The sequence below is a fragment of the Panthera onca genome, chromosome A3 (assembly GCF_046562875.1).
Source record: "Panthera onca isolate mPanOnc1 chromosome A3, mPanOnc1 haplotype 2, whole genome shotgun sequence".
Classification (NCBI taxonomy): Eukaryota; Metazoa; Chordata; class Mammalia; order Carnivora; family Felidae; genus Panthera; species Panthera onca.
The window spans coordinates 17,098,068-17,117,829 of NC_138341.1; the positions used below are offsets into that span (position 1 = coordinate 17,098,068).

At 39.2% G+C, this 19,762-nt stretch overlaps 1 long non-coding RNA gene across 1 annotated transcript in view; it reads left to right on the plus strand.

Moving 5' to 3' along the window:
* LOC144615832 (uncharacterized) overlaps window positions 1–18,950 on the plus strand; it is a 574,275-nt gene extending 555,325 nt beyond the window's left edge. The window contains exon 3 of the long non-coding RNA XR_013554444.1: window positions 18,861–18,950. This is a non-coding gene — a long non-coding RNA (uncharacterized LOC144615832). The remainder of the gene's footprint in view (window positions 1–18,860) is intronic.
* The last annotated feature ends 812 nt before the right edge of the window (window positions 18,951–19,762 follow it).

Here is a 19,762-nt window from a genome sequence, read left to right on the forward strand (position 1 = left end):
CAGACTGCAAGGGAGGAAATCAAATAGGGGAAGATGTTGCACTTATTTATTGAAATGGTTTAAGTACTGCTTTGTTTTTTAACTTCATTTCATGGAATAGCTATCGGCTAGAGGGATAGGAGATGAAGAGGACAATGGGCAAAGGAACCAAGAACAATAGTACAAAAAGACTCTTTAGAGTCTAAGATCAAACTTGAAAGGTGAAAGCAAAGTATAACTTGGCATGAATGTTATTTAGGAAGGAACAAGCACTGTTTAGGAGACAAAAGATATATTTCTTTATAAAAATCAGAACTCAAATGAATCAATATTTTATTAAAGCACCCATTTAAACTCCCACACATAAAATTTTAATTGGAGCCTGGAAAGCTCTGGAAGCAATGCCTAGGTACTAACTTGTTTTATCTTTTATCATCTCTGTCTTGGGACTTTTAGGGCAGGTGTTCCAGTAGTCCCTGTGGCCTGCACGTGTTGGCTCGGCCATCTCTGCACCTTCTCCAGCCCTCAGCTCTGACAGGCCTGGCTGGTCTCTGTATGGACCCTCTCTTCAGGGTTTTTAGAGCACATTTCAGCCTTTGAGCTGAATTACATAGCTCTCGATTTTCAGCTTAGGGAAAATAACATGTTCAAATGAGTTTATTTTAAGAAATAATGACATAAGCCAGTTTCACATGGAACACCATGGACAAATCCACAAGCACTCTCTGAACTCAGAAGCAGATGTCCCACCCTCTGGACCTATAGGAGATATCAACTAATTAAATTTAACACTTATGTAAATAGCTATTTCCCAGTTTCTCTACTAAAGTTCTATAAATCAAAATGTTTATCCTTGGTAAAATAAAAAATAATTCCACTAAAGTTATGATTCTTCTAATTTTATAAAAAAATCTTCTGAAAAAAAAATGTAATTTATTTTTTTTTAAGTTAAACATCAGCCTTGTGGTTCTTTCTTTTTTTAAGTTTTATTTGTTGATTTTGAGTGAGAGAGAGAGAGCACAAGCAGGGGAGGAACAGAGAGAGAATCTCAAGCAGGCTCTGCACTGTCAGTGATGTGGGGCTGGAACTCACAAACCCTGGGATCATGACCTGACCCGAAATCAAGGGTTGGAAGCTTAACCGACTGAGCCACTCAGGCACCCCAACATAATTTATATTAACAGAATAAAGAAGAAAAAAAATATGATCATTCCAATACATGTAAATTTTTTTTTGAAAAAGTTTAGCATCCCCATTCATGATAAAAACTTTAAGCATGGCATCGGATTCTGTGTCTCCCTCTCTCTCTGCCCGTCCCCTGTTTGCACTTTGTCTCTCTCTGTCTCAAAAATAAAATAACATTAAAAAATTAAAAGAAAAAAACCTTTAAGCATGGCAGAAATAGAATGGGAATTTCTTGACTTGATAGAAAGGCATCTACCAATAACCTACAGCCAGCATCATATATAATATGAAAGAGTGAATGTTTTTCACCTACTATTAGGATTAAGTCAAAACTTTTCTCTTTCACTGATCCTTTCAATGCTGTACTGGAGCCCTAGTCAGTACAATAAAGTGAGAAAAATACAGGGCGCCTGCGTAGCTTAGTCGGTAAAGGGTCTGATTCTTGGTTTCGGCTCAAGTCATGCACGATCTCATGGTTCCTGAGTTTGAGCCCCGCATTGGACTCCACATGGTGGGTGCCAGATCCTGCTTGGGATTCTCTCCCCCTCTTTCTGCCCCTCCCCTGCTTACTTATGCACATACACTCTCTCCCTATCTCTCTCTCTCTTTCTCTCTCATTCTCTCAAAATCAATAAATAAACTTTAAAAAAAGAAAGAAAAATAAAAGACATACACATAAGAGAAGAAATAAAATTGTTTCTATTCCTAGAAGACATAACTGTCTTCTTAGAAAATTCCAAATAATCTATAAAAACCTTCTTAGAACTAATACATAAGATTTGCAACGTTATAGCATACAAATAACATTAAAAATCAATTGTATTTTTCTATACTAACAATGAAACATTGGAATTAAAAATTATTTTAAGTATCATTTATAACAGCACCAAAAAAAAAGAGTGAAGTAGGTATAAATCTAACAAAATATATACAAGAAAACCCCAAAATGATGATGAAAGAAATCAAAGAGTATAAGCTTTGACTAGTTGTGTGGCTTTGAATAAAGTCATAGACTCTTTCTTGACCTCAAAAATCTAAGCTATTAAACAAAGGCCACTGCAATTCTATGCATACTCACTGCTTTTGTGCAAATTCAGTCAAAACCGATAATGATACTTAACATTTACTCAGCTCTTACCATATAGCAGGACACTATGCTAAGCTGTTAACATGCAATGTCTAATTCAATAATCACAATAACTCTATGAGATTGATATTATTATTATCCCCAAATTCCAAATTAAGGAACTGAGGCTGAGAGAGATTATATAATTTGCCAAAAATCACCCAGTTAGTGTCAGAACTAAGAATTGCTTCCATGTGTGTCCGGCTTTATGTGCCAAATTCTTACTGTATACACCATTTGCATGGTGAGACAGGCTGGCAGGAGATGGAATAGGGCCCTTTAAAGCATACACAGCTCGGGGGCAGCCAGTGGCTCAGTTGTTTAAGCATCCAACTTCGGCAATTCCAGCTCTGTACAAGGCTCTCTGTTGTCATCTTAGCCAGCTTCAGATCCTCTCTGCTCCTCTCCCTCTCTGCCCCTCTCCCCTCCCCTCCCCCATATCTTCCTGCTCCTCCTGCTCCCTCTCTCCCTGCCACTCCCCACCTCTCTCTGCTGCTCACCCCTCTCTCTGCTGCTTTCTCTCATTTAAAAAGCACATGCAGATGGAAGCTTTCCTTCTGCCACCTCAGAGATCATTAGACTTAAGCGTGATTAGCATTCTACTTCTTATTGGCATTCTTGTTTGGAGACCATCATCAGCTTCTATATTCTGCCCTTTTGGGGTATACAGACTGAGGGCCTTATTGTTACGGATTTTATGTGCCCTCGTTGTATGGTCTTCATGGTCTTCGTAGTCTTCTCTTCTATGCCCTGACTTGCTGGTTAGCCCACATTCTCCAAATTTGCCTTCCTTTCAGGCTTTTAGGGTTGGACAGAGCTTGAATGCATCTCTCAGTAACTAATTCCAAGTCTAGAAGCGGGGTACTGAGCCTGCCACTGGAATGGGAATCACCCAGACAGCTAGCCATCCTTTCCTTCTATCAACTCCAAGCTTGCACAAAGCCCCAGGTAGTGAGGTAGTGGTGTGAACCTGCTCCATGATAAATATAGTCCAGCTGATACTGCAAACCCCCATATTTACTGTCAGTCCTTGGTGTTTGCAGCCTTTTTCCCAATCCTGAAATGCAAAGTGCGTTGTATCCAGAAACTGACAAGTGAAGATTTTTATCCATTTGCTGTGTCTGGTGTGATAGCACAAGCAGTGTGTTTTATACTTAAAACACAAGCTGGTTTTATATAAAAATGCATGCAAGTCGTAAGCTTGAGCCTAGGGAAGCTAGTTGATGAATGCATCTTGGTAGGCAATTAAGAGAGGGACAAGATAATGCAGGGAAATTATATTTCTCTCGTTTTGCACAAGATTCAGTGTCGCTCCCTTCTAATATATCAGCTACTTCTATCCTCATGCCACATTGGAATTTTCCTTCTTGAAATTTATGGGTGCACATTGGCTATGTATCATTGCTCTTATTTAATTTCATGGCAAACACAAGCGCATCCACACTCCCCTCTAAGCTGCACCTTGCTGCAAACAACAAATCGAAGAAACATATGCCTTCACTTGGAGGATAAAACAGGGAATAAACATTGTTCCAAGGTGGGGGTGCGGGTGGGGGTGGGGGGTAGGTAGAATCTCCAGATTCTTCTCTTTGGAGCACACAAAGCTGACATGCAGCACACCAGGGCTTTCTGTGCTAACAAAGAGTCCACAGCAACTCTGGCCATGGAAGGATTGCTTAAAAAATGATTTCTCTAGTTATGCTAATACACACCAAATTCCCAGAAGACTAGATATGGCCTGGAAATTCACTAGCTTTCAACGCAGCATGCATTTGTCTCTTTTCAAGTCAATTCCAAACCCCCTATTTTGCAGGGCTCTCCGGAGACCCAGATTTTGGAGTTGGTCTCAGTGCTTTTGTAGTGTCTGTGAAGCACTCAGTCACATCCTCAGTAAGGGAAGGTGGCCGGCGGCAGGGTAAGCACACTACCTCCAACCCCTCTCGGCAGTCTCCTGTGGTGTGTGACATTCCCGTGATATTCCATAGCGTTGTGTCTGGGTTTCAAGGATTCACATTAGGATTGAGCACACTTGTTCTCTGAGAATTGGAGCACAATATACCGCAAAGGTGATAATAAGGAACAATAACCACTAGCATTTATTAAGCACTTATTTTATACTAAAGTATTCTAAACACTTAGTGTCCATAGTCAAATTTAACCCCCACAGCAACCTGATATATTAGGTATTCTTAATGTCTCCATTATTTATATAGTTGAAAAACAGAGACTTGAGATGAAATCACCTATACAAAGTCATTAATCTTTTAAGTGGCTGACATAGGACTCCGGCCCAGGTCTTTCTGACTAACCTTTGTGCTCAGTCATAGAACTGGACGGTGCCTCCGGCTACTGTCACTTCCAAAGTGATAATTGGTGTCTCAAATTAGACTCCCAGCATCTGACAGGCTCAGAAGTGAGATAACGAATGGCAAGCTCTGATGGGTAGAGGAAAGAGGAAATTGTATGTTAGCAGAGCCTTTGTCTTAACACAATTTGAACATCTCATGTCTCATCTACAAAGTAATATAGAAAGGATTTTTAATCAGACAAGAAAGTAACAAAACAAAACAAAACAAAACAAAACAAAACAAAACAAAAGAGTGTAAGCTGGCATGCGCTGGAAGAGGGCATCTGCTAGGCCAGCACTGAGTTTAAGTCTTGTGTTTTCCAACAGTTTTGAATCAGTCCCATCTGAGCTGAGAGGAGATTTCACATTTGGGCAGCAGGTGGGACCAGGGGTAGGGGGATCTGCCCCCTCCTCCCTGGGCCTGAGGGGTAGCATTGTTCTTCGACTTAGTGGCGACATTCAAAATATTTTAGAGTGTCTATAGCACAGGGCCTAGCCACTGGACAGACAATGGCTCTAGTGTTGGAGAGGGGCCCTGAAGGTCCCCTGATGGGAGCCCTGCAAGATCCTGGAGCAGGGGCTAGGGTGGAGGGAGGGGGAAGCTCGGATTGTGGTTATTTACACACCAGGATGGAAGATTCTTCACATTTTAACCACCAGTGTGCATGCATACCACCTGAGTTTCTGCCAAGCTTGTACAGAAGAGAAAGCCTCGGGGCCTGTATGCCAGAAGGTATAGCTCAAAGAGCAGCAGGGGCAGCTGTAGATCTTATATCTAGCCCTTAGCACAGAGAGTTTGGCCAGATCCAGATGAACACAGGATTCTCACTCCCCCTTCCATCACCCCTTGGTGCTGTTAGGACCTGCCTCTCCCTTCCCTTTCTCCGTTGCAAGAAGCTATAGCCTTCCCTGCATCAGTCCTGGTAGAGGGAGCCAGGGCCAAAGTCAGCTCAGAGATCCCAGTGTAGTATCAGAGTTCTTCTTCAGCCCTCAGTCTGAGGTTTAGCAGGCCCTGGTGAGCCCTATCCCTCTCCTTAGCCCTCACCCCTCTCCTCACTCCTGCAAAACCAGCTTGGTCTCTATGACTGCACTCCCTGAGAGGCATTGGGCTTCCTCTCTGGGTCTGTGATCTGTCCTCATTCCAATTGTTCTATTGGGTCCTGCCCCTATAAGAAAGGGTCCTCATGGGCCTTACCCCAGTGATTCTTGGATCTTAGCAAGGGCAACAGAAAGAGACCTTACATATACAGATTAAGCCACACAGTTCAAATCGTAGCTCCAATCCTTTGTAGTCAGCTATCCTCGGGCAAGTTATTATTATTTTTTTCTTTTTATAAACCGTAACACTCCACTTCCAGAATGCAGATGTGATTTGAGAAGCAGTGTTTTGTTTTCAGAATGAACCTATGATAGTTAACACATTAGTATGTAACTATTCCCTGAGAATCAACCACTCCAACCTAGTTATGGTGGGAAAAATAATTTATAAACAGTTCCCTTGTTCTCTTGGACATTCATCTGTCTGTCAAAAGATGGGTGTCCTGCAAGATTCAGCCCAGCATCTTTTCTCAGGGTCTCCCTCCCAGCAACCCACCCTCAGCACAGCTGCATGAGATATGCCTCCTATGGACTCTGAGCTTCTCTCCATCTTGGTACGCTTTATGTAGACAATTCTCTCATCAGATCGTCAAGTCCTTTGAGATCAGGGACTTGTCTTTTCTATGTCTTGTCTTTTCTAATTTCTCATTCCCAAACGCCTCACATAATGACTGGTACTCAGTACATCTTGGAAAAATGAAAAGATAAAAGAAAACATAATTATTTCAAAAACACTCCTGTTTGATCCAACATGAATCTTATCAATGGAGCAAAAATTAGCTTCACATGATGAAAGAACTACGAACAAGCTGGATGAAACGATTTGATTAACTCGAGTCAAAGAGACAGATATAGGCAAGATTCTGGGCTAGAACTCAGGTCTCAAAAAGTCAGTATTATAGCCAGTGTCTCCCATCTCCCCATCCTGTACCCTTTCACTTATATTTTTCTACTAGATACTTTGCCTGAAAGTTGTGTTTCCTGCTGCAATAATGCTTCACTGATGTATAATATTATCTTGAGCCAGACATGTAGGTCCTTGATGTCACGAAGTGGTAATTATTGCGACACAGAAAAAAAAGAAGCATGCAGTATGTTTTTGGAGGCTCGCTCCCTGTTATTAATTCAGGTGCTGAAGGTTGTGACACTTGTCATCGGAAAGATAATTTTCCTCAGGTTTAATAATCGCAGTTAAGTCTTAGATTTGATTTTAATTTCAGACCTTGATGTCATGAAGTATTAATTATCTCTATTACCTACAGATAATATTCCTGCAAACATGCACATGTTTGATTGGCAGGAATTTTTTTATTAATTTACAAGGATGAACTCAATTAGAAAAGCCCGTTTATCGGCACAATTCCACTTGCATACCTTCTATTTAGAGTAGAACAAAATCCCAGCCAACTCACAATTTCAAGTATAGAGGGTCAGATTGTATAAGGGCAGCCCACTCTAGGAGAGATTGATTGACACATAGTTAGTTGTCTGATCTACCTGAGTTTGCTTTAAAATGAGTGAGAAAAACCTTTGGGACTAATTAAGATTCTTATAGTGAAGTAATGAGAGAAATTTTCCATGTCGACTTGAAATTTTTCCCCTATTTCCATGCCTAGGGTTTTACTAGGGGCCAGCACACTCACACCTGACTTGAGGAATTACATTTATTTCCATGGTGCTTTAATCACGTAGAGTTAAAAAAAATTCCCGATGAATGCTAATATGTTAAGTGAATTGGTTTCTCTTAGCTACCTACCATGCAGCCAAGCAGAAAGGAAAACCCACATCAGTGAAATATCATGCCATCACTTGACAGGGTAGGAACCTTGGGATTTGAGGAAGCCAACTCTGCTTATCCCCTGTCCTTTGTCACTTACAAGAGTAACATAGTTTGACTTGGATAAATTCCTGCCTAGAAGATGAATATTTATGAAATTAAGAAAGAGTGATTTAGCTTGAGCTGGATTCTCCAACACAAAAAATGTGGTAAGGATAGTTTCTTGACCTTCCTACTGAAGCAGATCTTCACCAATTGACTTTGTAAGAACAGTGTATTCTGGTTCTGAATCAGCAGAGAAAACTCTTCGCTCAGGCTTGGGAATAACAATGAAGAATAATAAAACAAAGAAATTCCAACAATGCCTTTAACTTACATAGCCCCTCCCCAAGGAGTGCAGCTGCATCATATGCATACATATAACCAAGCAATACAACCTTAGTGTTCAGGAAAAAACAATAATTCAGTCCTGGTCTGTCATCTACAGGGCAGATTGGAGTTTGGGGGATACGGTACAGCTAGAGCAAAAACGCTGTCCTGGAGAATCCCAAATCAATTTATAAGAGAGAATGATTGTTGTTTGTGATTTCTAGCTAAGGCAAACATCATATTTTTACTTTAAATATTTACCTTTTGAATTACTTTAGCCTCTGCTGTGATGAAAGACCAAATCCTTTTTGTCCAAAGGTAACCATATAGATTTTATGAAAAATAATACATGTTATTAAAATTGTTTTTAAGTACCTTTAAAGATATTTAAGAGGGAGTGGCTGGAAGCAGGGCCCCTGACCCCGGAACACAGCTCTGCTCTCCTCCACTTCTACTCTCTATCTCTTGCTCTCCTGGCAAGACTGCTGCCTGGGTCTATCACATACTGGCCACTGGCCAGGAGCTATCTTGTACTTGGTGGGCAGCCCACCAAAAGAACGTGTTGAGGTCGTTTTCTTCAAGTCATGGGTAAGACATGAGACCAATACTGAGAAATTCCGAGAAAAGGGCCAGAAAGTGAAAGATCTGGGGAGAGGTTTACCATGCAGAGATCTCACCTCAGAGTACTTGGTTTTGCTGATTCCAGAAAGGATTAGATGCAGCTAAAATGATAGAATTCTTTCCTGCCTCCATACACTGGGAGAGTCGAAGGTAAAGAGAGTACCAGAGAGGATTTGTCTACATGGTTCATCAGGAAAGTAGCCTTTCGGATTCTTTTCTCCTGGCCTAAGAGGGTAATTGTGAACAAAAAACCTCTTGCCACTGGACTAGGTTTTCCAGAAGTGAGTTTTATAAAAACTTAAATGTTAATCTTAACTTCATGAAAAGTTAATAGATACTGTAAGCAAAAATAATCTCATGTTTACACAAAATGCTCAGTAAAATAAAGTTAAATGTTTAATAATTGTAGGACTTCTCAGTTCAATTTTGTATTCAATGTATTTTGTTGTTGTTGCTGTGAATATACAAGGAGAGTTTGTATATATATTTTCCTAAACTGCCGTAACTTCTGGTTTTTAACATCTATTCAACACCAGTTGAGAAATGTTTCTCTGGACATGATGTGAGTCCCGCGAAATACAAACATGATTTTATTCCTGGCTTAGGGATATAAAATATTTAAGATGTCTTCATTCATTCATTCATTCATTCATTCATTCCACTTATTTGTATAATGTAGATTGAAGCAGTGCTAAGTGTCCAAAATTACATAAAGGAACAGATTTAGTTCTTGTCCTTGTGAAACTAAGAATCTCCCTGAAGAATCAATTTGTACACATAGGAATCACATTCATTGGATAATAAGAGCTGTGTTTCACATGCTGGTATTACCTGCAAGACAGGGTAGATGGAAAACCATGTTTTGACTCTAAAAAACTTGATTCTGTTAGATGATTTTAACCTAGATTGTTCTTCAAGTTCTCTCTTTCCTTTACCAACCCATTTCCTCTGAATCGGATTATCGTAGCTACTTCATAGCTCCTGTATATTGCTATGATTCTGATATAGGCTTTCCTAAGATCTTGGAAAGGTTGGTTAATACTCAGGTAGTTGAATTTGGTTTCATACTTTGAATCTGTGTTCACTATCTAATTTCATAACAACAGTATCCCATCTTTAACCCACATATAATCCTCTGGAACAGTGCTGTCAGATAGAAATATACTGTAATCCATGTATATAATTTTAAACTTTACAGTAGTCATGATAGGAAATAAAAATGATTGAAATTAATTTTAATAAGGTTATACTTAACCTAAAATATTCAAAAATATTATAGTTTTTTCATATACTCACATACAAATTAATATGGTATTTTACATTCTATTTCTGTACAAAGCCTTAGAAACTCAATGTGTATTTATAATTATGGCACATCTCAATTTGGACCAGCCACATTTCAGGTACTCAGTTCCACATGTGACTAGTGGCTACCTTATTGGACAGCACAACCTTTTTTTAAAATTTTAATTCCTGTATCGTTGACATATAGTGTTATATTAATTTCAGGTGTATGATATAGTGATTCAGCAATTCTGTACATTATTCAGTGTTCATTATGATGGGAGTACTCTTTTTTTTAATGTTAATTTATTTTTGAGACAGAGCATGAACAGGGCAGGGGCAGAGAGAGAGAGGGAGACACAGAATCTGAAACAGGCTGCAGGCTCCAAACTGTCAGCACAGAGCCCAACGCGGGGCTCGAACCCATGAACTGTCAGATGATGACCTGAGCCAAAGTCAGACGCTCAACCAACTGAGCCACCTAGGTGCCCCTTAATGGGAGTACTCTTAATTCCCTTTACCTATTTGGCCCATCTCCCCACCCATTTCCCCTCTGGTTACCATAAGTTTGTTGTCTATAGTTAAGAGTCTATTTCTTGGTTTCTCTCTTTTTTTCTTTGTTCATTTTGTTTGTTTGTTTGTTTCTTAAATTCCACATACAAGTGAAATAGGGTATTCTTTCTCTGACTTATTTCACTTAGCGTAATATTCTCTATGTTGAACTGTATTGTTGCAAATGGCAAGATTTCACTCTTTATATGGGAGAGTAATATTCCATTGTCTATAAATATACCATGACTTCTTTATCCATTCATCTACTGATGGACACTTGGGCTGCTTTCATAATTTGGCTATTGTTGCCAATAAACATAGGTGCATATATCTTTTCAAATTACTGTTTTCATATTCTGTGGGTAAATACACAGTGGTAGAATTACTGGATCATATGGTAATTCTATTTTTAACCTTTTTGAGGAACCTCCAAACTGTCTTCCATAGGGGCTGCTCCAGTTTTCATTCCCACCAACAGTGCATGAGGGTTCCTTTTTCTTCACATCCTCCCCAACATCTGTTGTTACTTGTGCTTTGATTTTAGCCATTCTGACAGGTGTGAGGTGATATTTCATTGTAGATTTTATTTTTAATTTTTTTAAACATTGATTCATTTTTGAGAGACAGAGCATGAACGGGGGAGGGGCAGAGAGAGAGGGAGACACAGAATCTGAAGCAGGTTTCAGGCTCCAAGCTGTCAGCACAGAGCCTGATGTGCGGCTCGAACCCACAAACCATGAAATCATGACCCGAGCTGAAGTCAGACGCTTAACTAAGCCACCCAGATGTCCCTTCATTGCAGTTTTTATTTGCATTTCCCTGATGATGAGTGATGCTAAGTATATTTTCATGTGTCTGTTAACTGTATGTTAACAGACTGTATGTCTTCTGTGGAGATATATCTATTCATGTCTTCTGCCCATTTGTAATTGGATTATTTGTGGTTTTGGTGTTGTGTAAGTTTTTTACATATTTTGATACTAACCCTTTATCATAAGTCATTCTGATAAATATCTTCTCTCAGTCAGTAGGTTGTCTTTTAGTTTTGTTGATGGTTTCCTTTACTGTGCAAGGTTTTTATTTTGATGTAGACCTAAGAGTTGATTTTCCTAGAAAAATATTGCTAAGGCCAATGTCAGAGAAATTACTGTCTATGCTCTCTTCTAGGATTTTTATGGATTCAGTTCTCATATTTAGGTCCTTAATCCATTTGAGTTTACTTTTGTATATAGTGTAAGAAAGTGGTCCAGTTTCATTCTTTTGCATGTAGCTGTCCATTTTCCTAAGGCTATTTGTGGAGGAGACTTTTTCCCATTGTGTATTCTTGTGTATCCTGTGTCAAAAATGAATTGACCATATAATCTTTGGTTTATTTCTGTATTCTTTGCTTTGTTCCATTGATTTATGTGTCTGTTTTTGTGCCAGTGCCCTATTGTTTTTATTACTATAGTCTTGTCATGTATCTTGAAATCTGGGATTATGATGCCTCCAACTTTTGTTCTTCTTTTTCAAGGTTGCTTTGACTATTTGGGGTTGAACAGCACAACTTTAGAACAATGGTTATTAAAGTTGGTACCTGGACTAGCAGCATAGGAATCACTGCAGGTTTTTATAGATGTGAATTATTGGTGTCCAACCTAGGCCTACTGATTAAGAAGTTTTGGGGGTGAGGCCCAGCAATATTTTTTTACAAGCCTCTTAGGGTACTCTGATTGCTTATGAAAATTTGAAAACCACTGCTCTACAAATTCAGGAAAAAACATTGTGGGTAGAGTACTTAAGAAAGGATTTATAAAGAAGAATCAGCTTCATACTGTAATGCTCACTGTGTATATTTCACCAAAACAAGTGAGCAGTGGAGGCTGTCCCACCCACAATTTTGTAAACATTGGTGCTTACAACATGGGTCTCTATTTTGAATAAGAACTAAGTCCAGCTCAAGAGCCAGGACCATATTAGGCATTGTGAAGTCAAAGAAATCAGACTGAGCAGGGCCAAGATATGAAAGGCTGGACTCTCCAGGCTGAAGCATTTGCATTTTCTCCTGTGGAGGGAATATGGTACTACTTCTGTTCTAGGCCGTGGTTTCTTGCTCTCTGGTACTAACTTCCTCAAGGGGGCAAATTCTCTCCTGGGAAATGCAAATAGTTATTTTTTTTTTCCTTTGGAACAATTGCTTATTTTTAATAATTTACACTGTGCCTAAGTAATGAGTGGGAGAAAGTACACAAACATACCTTCCTTCATTTGCCTCCTATTTAGGCACTAGAAAAGCAATTCTGGGTTAGGTAAGCCCACCTCCCCAAATAGAAGTCCTGTTCATTAGTCTCTGCATTATCACATTAGCATTGTGACCACATAATCCCTCTGCTGGGCTTGGGAATGGCAGGTTTCAACCTGCCTTGTTCACTAAATGGAATCAGCAGATAATTTCACGGTGGTATAGACAGCATGAAAATCCTGCTCAGGATTCATAAATCCTGCTTTGAATTTGGCTAGCGTGTACATAGGCTACCCTGTCTGTTCAACAGGAAGCTGCAGAATCACTCCAGGAATGGGAGATGGAGTTTGGGGTAAAGAAATGAACTTCTAGTATTACTACATAGTCCCAAAGGAGGGTCTAGAGGGGATCAGGGCCAGATGAGTGGTGAGATAGTCATTAATCATAATCTATAGTCACTAAAAGTAGGCATGCAAATCACATCATAGGGTTAATAATTTCTTCACTCTGAGAACCAGGATCACTGAGTTCTTACTGGATAAACCTTCACTAAACAGGTGCCTCACAGAGAGCAGGCTAAGTTCATCCTCTCCACATTTATTTATCCCTATTCTCAATTAGAATACTCATAGTTCAGGGAGTGCCCCGGAAGTTTAGCTGAAAGCACTGAATTTGGGAAGGAAAGAGGAGTGGGGGGTGGGGAGAACGAGCTGGAATGAGACACCTGTGCGAAAGAAGAAATTTAAAGCTGATTGAGCTCCTGAAGTGTGGGTGGCTCACTTAAGTCCATTTTGGATCTTCAAATCTTCACAATTTTCAGTACATAGGATGTTTCATGCATGCTTAAAAGATAACAATTCTGGAAAGCAGTGTGGAGGTTCCTCAGAAAATTAAAAATAGACCTACCCTATGACCCAGCAATAGCACTGCTAGGAATTTATCCAAGGGATACAGGAGTACTGATGCATAGGGGCACCTGTACCCCAATGTTTATAGCGGCACTCTCAACAATAGCCAAATTATGGAAAGAGCCTAAATGTCCATCAACTGATGAATGGATAAAGAAATTGTGGTTTATATACACAATGGAATACTACGTGGCAATGAGAAAAAATGAAATATGGCCTTTTGTAGCAACATGGATGGAACTGGAGAGTGTGATGCTAAGTGAAATAAGCCATACAGAGAAAGACAGATACCATATGGTTTCACTCTTATGTGGATCCTGAGAAACATAACAGAAACCCATGGGGGAGGGGAAGGAAAAAAAAAAAAAAAAAAAGAGGTTAGAGTGGGAGAGAGCCAAAGCATTAGAGACTGTTAAAAACTGAGAACAAACTGAGGGTTGATGGGGGGTGGGAGGGAGGGCAGGGTGGGTGATGGGTATTGAGGAGGGCACCTTTTGGGATGTGCACTGGGTGTTGTATGGAAACCAATTTGACAGTAAATTTCATATATTAAAAAATTAAAAAAAAAAAAAAAAAAAAAGATAACAATTCCAATGAAAGCTTCCCAGCCCACATCTCTCTCTCTCTCTCTCTCTCTCTCTCTCTCTCACACACACACACACACACACACACACGCACGCACACACACACTCACAGAAACACAGCTATAGATTTGCAGTCTACATTAATACACCAGGCAAAGTTCCCTGATTATTTTCTTGGACTGAATTGAATTGTGTAGTAAGCCTACATAAGTCAGTTTTGCTGGAGAATTTCTTGAATGACGGTGGATAGAGAGGCCACAGAAGGGTCATCCTCATGCAGCAGGGTGTGGGGGCTGCTTTAGTCTGTGTATTCACACTTAGGCAAGCCCAGCCACTAAACTGCAATCCAATCAGCCTAACAATTGAACTTCCTGAATCTGGAAAAAACTTGTTAGAAACAGCAACAGGGAATTGGTGGGTTTAACCAATGTAAAAAGTGAGTATTTAGGGTGTTAAAGATGAACAGACTGCCATCTTATCCTTATCTCAGCAAAATCTCTGAGCTCTGAGATATTGCTTCTGGGCATAGTGGACACTAATGGGGAAACATTTGTTTTTCTTTCCTTTTTTAACTATTTTGGGTTTATTCACAATAGTTCAGAGAAACAAGCTTCAAAGTTTAGAGGGAATAAATCCATAATTATTTGCCAAGTCTGCTAAATCCAAGACCATGCGTCTACATATATTCATTTCTCGATTGTATGATTTTGGAGATGGTGATTTGTATGTAGGTAATGAGTCCAGATTACCTGCAACTTCTTTGGTGAGAACTCCAAAAATATTAAGATAGTTTCTAGGATTATTTATACACATGACTGTGTATCAGTTTGTCAGGCTGCCGTAACAAATATCACAGACTGGAGGGCATAAGCAATAGAAATGTAATTCAACACAGTTTTGGAGGCAGATTCTGAGAACAGGGTGCCAGCATGGTTGGTTTCTGTAGGAGCTCTCTTCTTGGTTTGTAGATGGCCTCCTTCTCACCGTGTCCTCAGATGGCCTTCTCTCTTTGCATATGTGCTGGGAGAGAGAATCCTCTGGTACATTTTCTTATAAGGATACTAATCCTATAGGATCAGGCCACTCTTATAACCTCACTTGACCTTAATTCTGTCTTTTTTTCCAACTAAAAATGATTTTAGAGATTTTCTTAAAAATTTTAAATGACAGTTGTATATACTTAAGGAGAATAATATGATGTTTTGACGTACAGCATGATGACTATAGTTAATAATGTGTTGTATATTGGAAACTTTCTAAGAGAGTATATTTCAGGTGCTCTCACCACACACACACACACACACACACACACACACACACACACACACACACACAATGGTAATCTTAGTTACTTCCTTAGAGTTCCCACCTCCAAATACAGTCAAACTAGGGATTAGGGCTTCAATATATGAAATTTGGGGGGGGGGGTGGGGAGAGGCATAAACACTCTGTCCATAAGAGAGTATATCCAAGTGTTGGGGAAGGAGCAAGAGACACTGGTAGATTTTCAGGTAAAGTTATTACATGGAGTGAAGGTCAAAATATTTGTCTAGTGTCTCTTTTACAAATCTGAGTGATGGAGTATTAGGATGTGAGATCTGACAACTATGGGAAGTGATTTGCAGTGGGAAATGTCTGCACCTTACCACAGAGTAGAGGCTGAGCCTGTCTGAATTTCAGAGTTTCTATCCACCCTGTCTTGGGATCATACTATTATTGATCATATAAACCTTTCTAGGAGAAGCATCATTAAGTCCTAGCAAGTCTGCAAAACTCTAATCATCAGGGAATGGATTAAAGCCAACAAATGAAAATTAGAAGAGAGCATTATCATTCTGAGAGATTCTTAGATAAATTACAAAATTCAATTTAGAGGGACTCAGGGGCCCATCGTCATATGCCTAATGGATATTGAACAGTCATCTTTATTGTAGAGAAACCTTCACCTTGCCTTCAAGGTACAGAGTGAATCATACATATCCAAATGGGGGTAGCTCAGTTCACAGTTGTCTGCATCCAGCTGTTGAATCAGAACAGGTGATATGACTCATTTATATACCAAAGGGAAGCACCTTCTATAGAAGACAGGTGTTACTGCCCAGGTCTGAATGCAACAGACAAGAAAGAGATATATGACTAGTGATGAGAAATGATGAATTCCAAGAGAAAAAATGCAGGAAAAAAAGATGCTCACTTTCTGCAGAAAGGTTAGTTTCAACATCTGAATTAATGTACTGTAAACTGTTAAACTATTTTCTAAACAAAGGGAGTGCATAAATGGCACATTGATTGTTTTTGGTTGGTGCATTGTGTGTTTTGGGTTACAGCTTGTTTGTAACTGAAAGCAAACAGTAGCAATGTGATGGATTTGCCTATGTGTGAAATGGATCTTCAACAAGGGAATCACAAAACGTTTACACTTCTAGACATGAGCACTCCCAACACAGCACAGTCTGCCTTTCCAATTTCATCCAACTGTGATGGAAGGAAGAAAACATTCCATAACATCAATGTGCACTTAATTGTCAGAGGGAAATAAAATTACAAAGTTTAGTAATACCATAAAAATCTGTGCTGTTATGCAAGAACCTAAAATTACATGCTCTCTAAAGGAAAGTCATTATACTACAGGGACTCACAAAAGCTTTCCAAACAGAGCTGCATAATCTCACAGTTAAGAGCAGTTATTTCTGGTTGAAAGAGACAAAAAAACAAAACAAAACAAACAAACAAAAAAAGCAATCATTGTCAGGTTGTGAGGATGGACAGATTCAAGGTGACTTTGGGTCGTTTTGCTATTTTGAGCCCATGGAGTTAGTAGTGCAAAGGTGAGGATAATTTGTTTTATAGGTATAAATTTAAACTGTGCCCCATTATTTGATGTGAACTCCAATTAGCACATTCTTTTACATTCTAATAGGTGGTTCAATCTTCTGTTGAAAAAAAAAAAACAATTGAATTCTTTTAAAGGTGACCATTATTTAGAAAAAAAAAAAGAGGGGAGGGGTGAACAACATGGATAATTAGCTCACATAATTTGAGTGATTTTCCTAAATGTAGGGGAGTTGTGTCTTCTCAGGGAAGGAAGACAGGTGGAGGAAAGAGCATTGGGTTTTGTAAATGGTTCCTAGAATTAGGATTTAGAATTTGGGCTTTGTTTTGTTCTATATTTGGTGACTAAAGCAAGAAGATATAAGATGACTTATTCTGGGGTTCTGAAAATAGGGACAAGTATATGGGGTTTCAAGTCACTGCTTTTGGTTTTTCTTCTGTCTACATGTCCAGGATGGCTCTTCATGCTGGGTTTCCAGTGGATGTCTTATAAGAACACAGTGAGCTTAGCTCTGAAACTGACAGAAGTCCAGGCACCAATGCTCTAGGGCAGCCTGAGATCCCAAAATCAGTGTCTGGAGTTCTTTTTTTTACAGTTTTTATTTAAATTCGTTAGTTAACATGCATATAATATTATTTTCAGGTGTACAGTATACTGATTCAACACTTCCATATAACACCCAGTGCTCATCACAAGTGTACTACTTGATCCCCATCATTTATTTAACGTATCCCTCCCACTCACCTCCCCTCTGATAACCATTATTTTGTTCTCCATAGTTAAGAGTCTGTTTGGGGGTGCCTGGATGGCACAGTCGGTTGAGCATCCAACTTTGGCTCAGGTCATGATCTCATGGTTTGTGGGTTCGAGTCCTGCACTGGGCTCTGTGCTGACAGCTCAGAGCCTGGAGCCTGCTTCAGATCTATGTCTCCCTCTCTCTCTGCCCCTCCCCTGCTCATGCTCTGTCTCTCTCTCTCTCAAAAATAAATAGACATTAAATTATTTTTTTTTAAGTCTGTTTCTTGGTCTGCCTCTCTCTCTCCCTTTTTCCCCTATGCTCCTTTGTTTTTTTCCAATTCCACACATGATTGAAATCATATGGTATTTGTCTTTCTCAAGCTGACATTTTGCTTAGCATAATACTCTCTACTTCCATCCGTGTCATTGCAAATGGCAAGGTTTCATTATTTTTTGTGGCTGAGTAATATTCCATGACACACACACACACACACACACACACACACGCAATCCCATAATTAAGAAAGAGCAGTCACTTATGGTTGAAAGAGACCAAAAACAAAACAAAACAAAAAAGCAATCATTGCCAGATTGTAATGATGGACAGATTCAAGGTGATATATATTATATATATGGTTTTCCATAATTTGGCTATTGTAGATAATGCTGCTATAAATATCAGGATGCATGTATCCCTTCAAATTAGTATTTTTGTATTCTTTAGGTAAATACCTAGTAACGCAATTACTAGGTAAATACCTAGTAATGCAATCTCAGGGCAGTTCTATTTTTAACTTTTGAGAACCTCCATACTGTTTTCCACAGTGGCTGCACCAGTTTGCATTCCTAGCAACAGCCTAAGAGGGTTTCAGTTTCCCCACATCCTCACCCACACCTGTCGTTTCTTAAGTTGATAATGTTAGTCATTCTGACAAGTGTGAGGTGATATCTCATTGTGGTTTTGATTTGTATTTCTCTGATGATCAGTGGTGTTGAGCATATTTTCATGTGTCTATTGGATAGCAGTATGTCCTCTTTGGAAAAATGTCTATTCATGTCATCTGCCCATTTTTTAATTGGATTTGATTTGGGGGTGTCAAGTTTTATAAGTGCTTTATGTATTTTAGACACTATCCCACTTTAGTCAAAACTCCTTACTCAGTGCAAAGATATTGCCCCACTAACCCACCCCAGTGCATTGCCAAGGCTTTGAATTTCTCCTTTATTCTTCTTAATAGGCAGTATGGTTAAGTGGAAAGGGAATGACTTTGGACTCAGATAACTCCACCTTTGAGGATTGACTCCACTGGCTAGCCCCGTGATCCCAGGTACAGTTTTGAATATATGAACCTGTTTTCTTATTTGTACATTGGGGATAATAACACCCATGCCATAATTTTATTAGAATTCAGGATGCATGTTTTCTTCTTTTGTCTTGGCAGCAAGACAAAAGTTTACAGGCAATGAAAAATTACCAGAAGAATGAGACTCAGTTCTGACAAAAGTCAACATAAATAAGAGAATATTAAATGTCAACAGTCTTGCTATTTAGCATCCAGGCTAATGTGGATCATAAGCATTTTCCATATTTAATATAAATAATATTTGGGAAATATTTATACCAAAAAGTTATTTATCTCAAATTCAAATTTAACTGGATGTCTTATATTTTGACAATACCAATCACAAAGTGTCATGAATATGTGGTAAAAAGGGGATTTCTGTCTATGTGACGATTACCATGCAGTGCTAACATACATGGAGAAATTGATGGGTGATCATTACTGAGTTGGAAAACCATTAGATCAGGGGGTACTTGCTGAAGTTCTCTTAAGAATGAAGTTTAACTAATCATTACGATATATTATCATTTAGTCAATACTAAATTGGTACCTGCTAACAGATCATAATTATCATGTTTAATCAGAAACTAATTTGCAGTAAGAGATTAACGTTGATTTGTTATATACGGTTATATGATGTATGTTGGTTATCTTGAGGTTTTTGTTTGTGGCATAGGAAAGGAGAACCCACCCCATTCAGGGTTCACTCTTGGAAAATAAAACATGAGGAGATTAAGCCACTCACCCTAAGGGCATTACTAAGCAGCACTGGAGGGTGAGGTCTCTTAAGAAGACAG